At 39.4% G+C, this 9,030-nt stretch overlaps 1 non-coding gene across 1 annotated transcript; it reads left to right on the forward strand.

Annotated features, from left to right (window-relative positions):
* The first annotated feature begins 932 nt into the window (after nucleotides 1-932).
* LOC121231600 (small nucleolar RNA R71) lies at nucleotides 933-1,039 on the forward strand. The gene has a single exon (XR_005929656.1). It is a non-coding gene; the product is annotated as a small nucleolar RNA R71 (small nucleolar RNA).
* Nucleotides 1,040-9,030: the final 7,991 nt, after the last annotated feature.

Genomic DNA, 9,030 nt, shown 5'->3' on the forward strand with positions numbered 1-9,030 from the left:
TTTAAAAAGTTCAAGAAATTTACCGAATTGTGTATCCATGCGGTCTTTCTTCAACTTTGCTGGGTATGAGATTGGTGGTTTATATTCTTTTGGCATTAGGTTGTCATTGTTTTCGGGTTCGACCTCCTTTCTGTCAGCTTCTTGTGGTGGCTTCTTTTCAGATTAAGCTTAACACTTTCCCACTCCTTAGTGTAACTGCTTTCATGTGCTCTTTTGGGTTAGGTTCAGTGTTAATAGGTAGACTTCCTTGTGGTCGTTCAGAAATCAGTTTGACGAGTTAGCCTATCTGAGTTTTGAGCCCTTGGATTGACGCTTATTGATTTTTAAGAACTATCTCAGTATTCTGAAAACAAGTTTCTGACACCGAGATGAATTTTGTTAACATCTCCTCAAGGTTCGGCTTCTTTTCTTGCTGGTAAGGTGGTTGTTGAAAACCCCGAAGATGTTGTGGCCTTTGATTTCCTTGACCACCCCACGAGAGATTGGGATGGTTCCTCCAACCTGCTTTATAAGTGTTACTATACGGGTTATTTTGGAGTCTAGAGTTATTGTTACCCATTTATTGGACTTGTTCCTCCTCGATGCTAGGGTTGAAGGGTTGATATTCTGTGCATGCTCCTCCTCCATTCGAATCGCACCTCATCACTGGATGTACCTAAGTAGAACCACACAAACCATCAATCTTTTTATTTAAGAGTTCTACTTGGTTAGATAACATAGTAACCACGTCGAGGTTGAAAACACCGGCTGCTTTCGTCGGCTTTGTTCTCATAACTTGCCACTGATAGTTCTTCAGTGACATCTCCTCAATAAATTCGTAAGCCGCCTTAGGTGTCTTATTATTGATAGTTCCTCTAGCAGCTGTATCAATCATTTACCGAGTCGAAGGATTCAGGCCATTATGAAACGTTTGAACTTGTAGCCAAAGCAGTAACTCATGGTGAGGGCACCTTCTCAAAAGGTCCTTGTATCTCTCCCATGCATCGTAGAGTGTTTTTAAATCCATCTGCACAAAAGAAGAGATATCATTACGTAATTTGGCAGTTTTAGCCAACGAAAAATATTTTAATAAAAACTTTTCGGTCATTTGTTCCAAAGTAGTGATTGACCCTTGTGGTAACGAGTTCAACCATTGTTTAGCCTTATTCCTTAACGAAAAGGGAAACAACCGAAGGCGAATGGCGTCATTAGAAATGCCATTAATTTTAAAGGTATTGCAAAATTCTAGGAAATTTGCAAAGTGAGCGTTGGGATCTTCGCCCTGCAAACCATCAAACTGAACAAACTGTTGTATCATTTGAATTGTGTTAGGTTTCAGTTAAAAATTATTTGCAGCAATAGTAGGTTTAACTATACTTGACTCAGTTCTTGTTAAATTAGGTTTAACATAATCATACATAGTGTGTGGAGCAGGATTCTAATTTATTGGATCAGCAGCAATCACAGGAGGTAGCAGATTTTCTTGGTTTTCAGCAATCTCCTCGGTTCTGGTTGAAGTATCGTCCTTTTGCTCGTCCTCTGTGTATCTTAGGCTTCACCTTATTTCTCTCCGGTTTTTGTGAACTATGCGGTCGATCTCATCTTCAAAAAGTAGTGGTCCTGACGGGTTTCTTCTGGTCATAAACTAGAAAAACCTGTCAAAAGAAAATAAATGAAGAATTAGAAAATAAAATAAAAATTTAAATTGCAATAAAAGTAAAATGGCTAATGTAATAAAAATCGAATGTTCCTAATATCCTAGTTCCCCGGCAACGGCGCCAAAAACTTGATTGCATGATATTCGGAACAGGTTTTAAAGATTTATAAATGAATCGTTCTTGAAGCTAACTTATTATCACAATTAAGGCAAGTGTACCTATCGAGCAATAGTATAGCTCAGCAAGACCAGATTGTCGAGCCCAAAGGAACTACCGGTACTGGTACTTACTTCCTTTTTAATATCTAGCCTAAAAATTAAGAGGTTTGGTTATCTAAACTAATTACTAACTAAGAATGCACAGAAAGAAAACTCGGGAAAATACTTTCAGGAAAATTCGATTGATTGAGACAATACCTAAGGAGAAATCCACCTAGACTTCACTTGTTATTGGACTCTGAATCAGACGATTTATTCATTTGACTTGATCTGTAGAAATCCCTAAGTTATATTATTATCTCTCTCGAGACTAATAACGTTTAACCCTAGGTTGAATAATTGAAATCTCTTTCTAATTAACACCTTAAAATTTCATTAACTCGATCTATGGATTTTGTTATTAGATTTCACCCTAATCCGGCAAAATCTTGTCACCCTATCTCTAGGCGCGTAAACAACTCCGCTTAATTATGACAAATTTACTCTTAGACAAGGTCTGTTCCTCCTCTAAATAAGAGCTTAACTTGAATCAATATCCTGGAATATCAAAACAAGAATTAAGAACACATAATTAAGAACAAGTCAAATATTTATCATACAATTCAAATAATAATAACAAGATCCGTCTTAGGTTTCATTCCCCTTAGGTATATAGAGGGTTTAGTTCATATTTTTGAAAGAAAACATCTCAAAAGCATAAAGATAACAAAACATAAGAAAACCCAAAACTCCTGAAGGAACTTGAAGGGAGATCTCCAGTCTTGATGATGAATCCAACTCTTGAGATGGATCAATCGGCTTTTCTTGAGTAATTCCTTGCTTCCTACTCTGCGTCCCCCTCCTAAGTGCCTCATCAACTATTTAAATAGGCTTTTGAATGCCTAAGAGCCCTAAAAATTGACCTTTTTCGAATAGGACTAAACTTGGGCTCGACAGGGACACACCCGTGTAACATGCCCATGTGCGGTTACTCTAGCCCGTGGTCAAAGCTGTTAAATAGACACGGGCATGTGGTCTACCTGTGTAAGTCGTGCTTTGACCCATCAAAATTGACACGACCGTGTGAGGAAGTCCAGGCCGTGTTGTTTTCCCATGTGGGTCCGTTTTCTTTGTTTTTGGCTCATTTCTCACTCTTTTTACTCTCCTATGCGCACCTAAGTATAAAACATGAAATTAAAGGATTGGGAGCATCAAATTCACCAAATCTAAGGAGAAATCATCCATAAATGCGCTAAGCATGGGATAAAAATATGTATAAATTATGCTTTATCAACAATGATCCGTGCACTAGAGAGGGTCGTAGAGACACATTTAGGATCAGGAGTTTGAGGGTCGGTTACTAAATGATGCCGGTCGAATGGGACTGAATTGTTCAGGGGTGTCATAGGAGCCGCTCCTACTGCTGCTGAATATTGGCTCGAAGCTACCAATCGTAGTATGACTGATCTTGACTGCACGTCCACTCAAAAATTGAATGGGTTAACCGGGATTATTTTAAGAACGCATTTTAGAGTAAGTATGTAGGGGCGAGTTATGTTGAGGCTCACCGATGCGAGTTTATGAGCTTAGTTCAGGGTGACCAGTCAATGGCGAAACATGAAGCTGGGTTTCTGCGACTAAGTTGGTACTCGTCAACCAGATCAGGTGCCAACTACGACACAGACTTCGACTCTAGGTTCGGTTCATCCTCCGAGAGTGGTTTAGCAACCACTTAGAGGTTGTAGTACTGGTAGAGGCGGTAATAGTTCGAGGAGAGGACAAAGGACACCGGGTAGAGGTGCAAGTCAAATTGAGCCTCATCAGTCGGCACTGGTTTATGCAGCGTGACGCCACAAGAAGAGCGATGATGCTGATGTCATTATAGGTACCTTCTTTATTCATTTTGTTTCGTACTATGCTCTCATTGATATTGGCTCTACTCACTCGTACATAACTAGTGTTGTTTCTGCAAATTTGGGTTTAACTGCTAAAAATACTACTAGAGAGTTTTTTGTGATTAGTCCTTTGAGTCAGTCAACTCGAGTTGATAGATTTTATAGGCGAGTACCCCTAGAGCTTCAGGGTACGGTATTTCCAGCTGACCTGATGGAATTACCCTTTAATGAGTTTGATTTGATTGTAGAAATGGTCTAGCTTGTAGAATATCGGGTCAGTTTAGATTGTGTAACCAAGAAAGTTACTCTAAAAATGGATGAGAATGATGAGGCGGTCATGGTCGGTGAGCATCGAGATTACCTCTCTAATGTAATCTTCGCTCTTGTAGTAGATAAGTTAGTCCAAAAGGGGTGCAAGGCACACTTTGCCTATCTATCCGATTCCATTCCCGCAAGGCTTTCTATGGGTGATATCAGTACTGTGTGGGAATTCCTGGATATTTTTCCTGAGGAATTACCCGGGATACGTTTGGATTAGGAGGTGAAATTCGGTATTAATTTGTTACCAGGTATGGCTCCGTTGTTCATTGCACCCTATTGCATGGCACCAAAGGAATTGACCGAGCTAAAAGCGTAGCTTCAGGAACTTTTCGGTAGAGGATTTATTCGACCAAATGTTTCTCTGTGGAGGGCACCTGTATTGTTTGTTAAGAAGAAAGACGGGTCAACGAGAATGTGAATAGATTATAGACAGTTGAACAAGTTGATAATCAAGAATAAGTACTCGTCACCGAGGATTGACGACTTGTTCGACTAGTTTCGAGGAGCATCCTTCTTTTCTAAAATCTATTTGCACTCTGGTTACCATCCGTTCAAATTCAAGGAGGCTGATATGTAAAAAGTCACCTTTAGGACTCTTTACAGACATTACGAGTTCCTGGTGATGCCTTTCGGTTTGACGAATACTCTGGTGGCATTTATAGATTTAATGAATCAGGTGTTCCAACCGTACTTAGATCAATTTTTAGTGGTTTTCATCAATGTCATACTAATTTACTCCAAAACTGGAATTGAACATGGTAATCATCTTCGTAATGTACTTCAAATACTCTGAGAAAAACAATTGTATGCCAAGTTCATTAAGTGCGAGTTTTGGTTATAAGAAGTCGCTTTACTGGGTCATGTGGTAACTGTGGAAGGGATCCAAGTTGATCCTAAGAAGATAGAAGCTATAGTTGAGTGGAAGCAACCTAAAAATGTAGCTGAGCTTCGTAGTTTTTTGGGTTTAGCCGGTTATTACCGACTGTTTGTTGAGGCATTTTCTCTAATTGCATCACCTTTAACGAAGCTGCTACGTAAGAGTGCTCCATTTGTCTGGTCTGAGGGTTAGTAGTCTAGTTTCAATAAGCTCAAGTCCATTCTTAGTTCAACCGGAATCAAGTCAGATGGTATAGAGTAATGCGTCACATGTCAGGTTAGGATGTGTGCTTATGCAAGATAGTAAGATGGTCGCTTACGTTTCGCAGTAGCTTAAGACACACTAGGGTAACTACCCTACGCACGATCTTGAGCTGGATGTGGTTGTGTTTGTTCTAAATATTTAGAGACACTATATGTATTGTGAAAAGTGTATCATTAACACTGATCACAAGAGTCTTAAACATTTGTTGACTCGAAAAGAGTTAAATCTTCGGAAACGCAAATGGGTTGAATTACTTAAAGGTTATGATTGCACGATATAGTACCATCCGGGTAAGGCTAATGTGGTAGCTGATGCCTTTAGCCGCAGGGCGATGACTGATTTGAGAGTAATGTTAGCTCGTCTGAGTTTGGTTGAGGATGGGGGGTTGTTAGCAGAATTACAGGTTAAACCAATTTGGGGGGAGTAGATTCAAGCTAAATAGTTGAGCGATGAGTCCTTAGTTCAGTGATTGCAATATGTTGGTTTAAACGAGACTTCCAATTTTAGCTTGAACAGGGATAATGTGTTGCGCTTCAAAGGTTGGATTTGTGCACCTAATGATAAAGAGTTGAGGCATTCGATCCTACAGAAGGCACATAGTAGTACCTATGCGATACATACTAGTGGGAACAAAATGTTTCAGGATCTCCGAAAGCTTTATTGGTGGCTCGGAATGAAACGGGAGATAGTCACTTTTGATCCCACTAAATGACGGGTCAAAAGGTTAAGGCCGAACATCAGTTGCCCTCCGGATTGCTTCAGCAAGTCAAAATTTCTCAGTAAAAGTGGGAGCGGGTAACGATGGATTTTATTAGTAGGTTGCCTTTAATCCCCACTAAGAAAGATTCAATTTGGGTCATTGTTGAGCGGTTGACCAAATCAGGCCACTTCATTCCTATCCGAACAGATTACTCTCTACAGACGTTAGCTAAACTATATATTGCTGAAATTGTGAGACTACACGGGGTTCCAGTCTCAATTATATCCGATAAAGACCCACATTCACATATCAATTCTTGAACAAACTTCACGAGGCCTTAGGTACACGGCTTAATTTTACTATTTCATATCACCCACAGACCAATGGACAGTCTGAGTGAGTCATTCAAATTCTGGAGGATATGCTTCGGAGTTGTGTGATAGACTTTCGGGGTAGTTGGGAGGAGTATTTACAGTTGTCTGAGTTTGCATGCAATAACAGCTTCTAGTCTAGTACTTAGATGGCACCCTACGAGGCCTTGTATGGTCATAATATCGTACTCTATCATGTTGGACAGAGTTAACCGAACGCCGAATATTAGATCCTGAGCTGGTTTCTGAAACTGAGAGTACTGTGAAAAAGATTCGTGATCGCCTGAAAGCAGCCTCTAACCGGCAAAAGTATTATGCAGATTTAAAAAGAATGGATATTGAGTTTTCTGTAGATGATCAAGTGTTTCTAAAGGTATCATCGAGGAAAAAGGTTCTCTGATTTGCACACAAGGGCAAGCTGAGCCAGAGGTTCATTGGACCTTACCATATTTTGAAGCGTGTCAGACCTATTGCATATCAATTAGAATTACTGTCAGAATTAAAATAAATTCACGATGTGTTTCATGTCTCGATCTTGAGACGATATCAATCTGATCCCTTGCATGTTGTCCTTATCGATGAGATCAAGTTGCAACCGAATCTAACATTTGAGGAGGAACCGGTCTAGATCTTGGAACGTAATGTTAAAGTATTGAGGAAGAAAATTTTTCCTATAGTAACAGTTCTGTGGTGGAACCATGGTACTGAGGAGGCCACGTGGGAACTTGAAGAATCAATTCGACGACAGTATCCGTATCTGTTTGAGTCAGGTACATTTCGAGGCCAAAATTTTTTTTAGGGGGAAGGAATTGTAACGCCCCATAATTTTACAAATTTAATTATGAGAATTTACAGTAATTAAATTTTCATATCTTTGGTCTTGTGTTCTACTTTTTGTGTTTAAGGTCTGGAGTCCGACTTGTATCGTTAAAAGTTTTATCCTTTTTGAACAACCCCTATCCATGCGGTATATGGTAAAGTGCAATTCTGTATAAATCTATGTCAAGAATGAGCCCGCTGGTTCATTGGTTAAGCATCTGTCAGTACTATGTCTGGTCCCGAGTTCGAATCTCGCATTATGCGTTAGTAGAATTTTTACTTGTTGTCAGAAGTACGTGGGTGGTCAAGACAAAACTGTCTTTAAAATTTGTTAACGTTCTGAAAATTTTTCTTCTTTTCATTTTTTTCATTTTTTTCCTTTCTTTCTTCTTTTTTACTTCTTTGATTTCTACTTTTCGAATGCGTTCAACAAGTGAATATCGGAAATTAGTGAGACCCTTAAGTTATTGGAAGAATTCAGTGGAAGTTCTGTCGGAATCCTTCAACTTCTGTGAAGTTTTGTTAGATTTCTATTGTATTGTTAAATTGGGAATTATCTGATTGTTTCACTTAAACTTTCTGATAACTAGTCGTTTTGTTTCCTTAGGCATGAGTATGGAGGGAAGTGATCTTTCGCGTGTTGTGCTGAATTAGTACAGTTGAATCGTTGGTAAGCGTTTATTGTTGAAAGTTTCCTAGTGTCGATTTATTCGACATAATTGATTGAGTATTAACGTTGTGTCATTTAGTCATTTAGTCAAATGATTAATTTTCGAATGGTTAATTAGGTTCCAGATAGTCTCTACATTGTTTTCCATCAAAGTGAGACTAGGTGCATATTGAAAACCTTAATTTTTGTAAGTTTCGGTCGCCTAAAACGGTGGTTGTCGACGCCACACAATCCTGTGACAAGCCGTAAAGGTGGTCGTGTAACTTACTGTTCATCAATTTGGAGCCACACGGGCAAGGCACACGAGCATGTGCCTAGGCCGTGTGTGATAATATTAGTGCAGGGTTCACATAGGCAAGGGATACAAGCTTGTGTCTAGGCCGTGTAACTCACTGTTTGTGCCTTAAGACAACACGAGCAACCACATAGACGTGTGCCTAGGCCATGTGAGTCACACGGGAAAGGACACGGCCGTGTGTCCAGGCCTTGTAACTCTCTAATTTATGTTTTAAAACCACACGGGCAAGGACATGGGTGTGTGCCTAGACCGTGTGAACCACACGGGCAAGGAAACGGGCGTGTGTCCAGGACATGTGGCGTTTAGAAAAGGGCCCAAAAATCATTTTTCAGGCTGTAAATGTTACTTAAGACTGATATTGACGTCCCCATGGTTTGAATGGTCTGAATTTGACTAAATGAGAATTCTTTGATACTCTGTGATATATGCATGAATTATATGCTTGTATGTGCACTGTGATACTTAGTCTGATATTGAACTATGCTAACTACTTGTCGATCAATTTAGAATAACTGAATACATATTGTGGATATTGGTTCTCTGCATATGCATGGGTTGGGATATTATGAAGAAGGAAGTGATCTATTCTAAATTAATGGCTAAGCCACCATATATATAACTCTGATCCTGGCGTTTTGTCACATTACAATCTAGCAGCTAAGCTGCATTTCTGTAAACGTGTCAGACAGACACTCTATGGTGTGTAGGGTTGGTTGGGCCTTGAACGCCCTTAACAGAGTGTTGGGATGGCTGAAGATGATATATAGTGGACGAGGGTTAGGAATATCTGTATTTGACTCTGATTTATTCTATATATGAAACTGAAATTGTTTCTGCATTTGAAATTAATCTATCCTAGATCTGAACTCGAAATGCTTCTATCATCAGATCAAATCTTTGAATACGGACACTTTTTTGGTAAATGTGTTTATGTGAATAAACTTCTTTATGCACAGAGTTCACATACTTTATTATTGGTTG

This window comes from Gossypium hirsutum, chromosome A06 (assembly GCF_007990345.1).
Source record: "Gossypium hirsutum isolate 1008001.06 chromosome A06, Gossypium_hirsutum_v2.1, whole genome shotgun sequence".
Taxonomy (NCBI): Eukaryota; Viridiplantae; Streptophyta; class Magnoliopsida; order Malvales; family Malvaceae; genus Gossypium; species Gossypium hirsutum.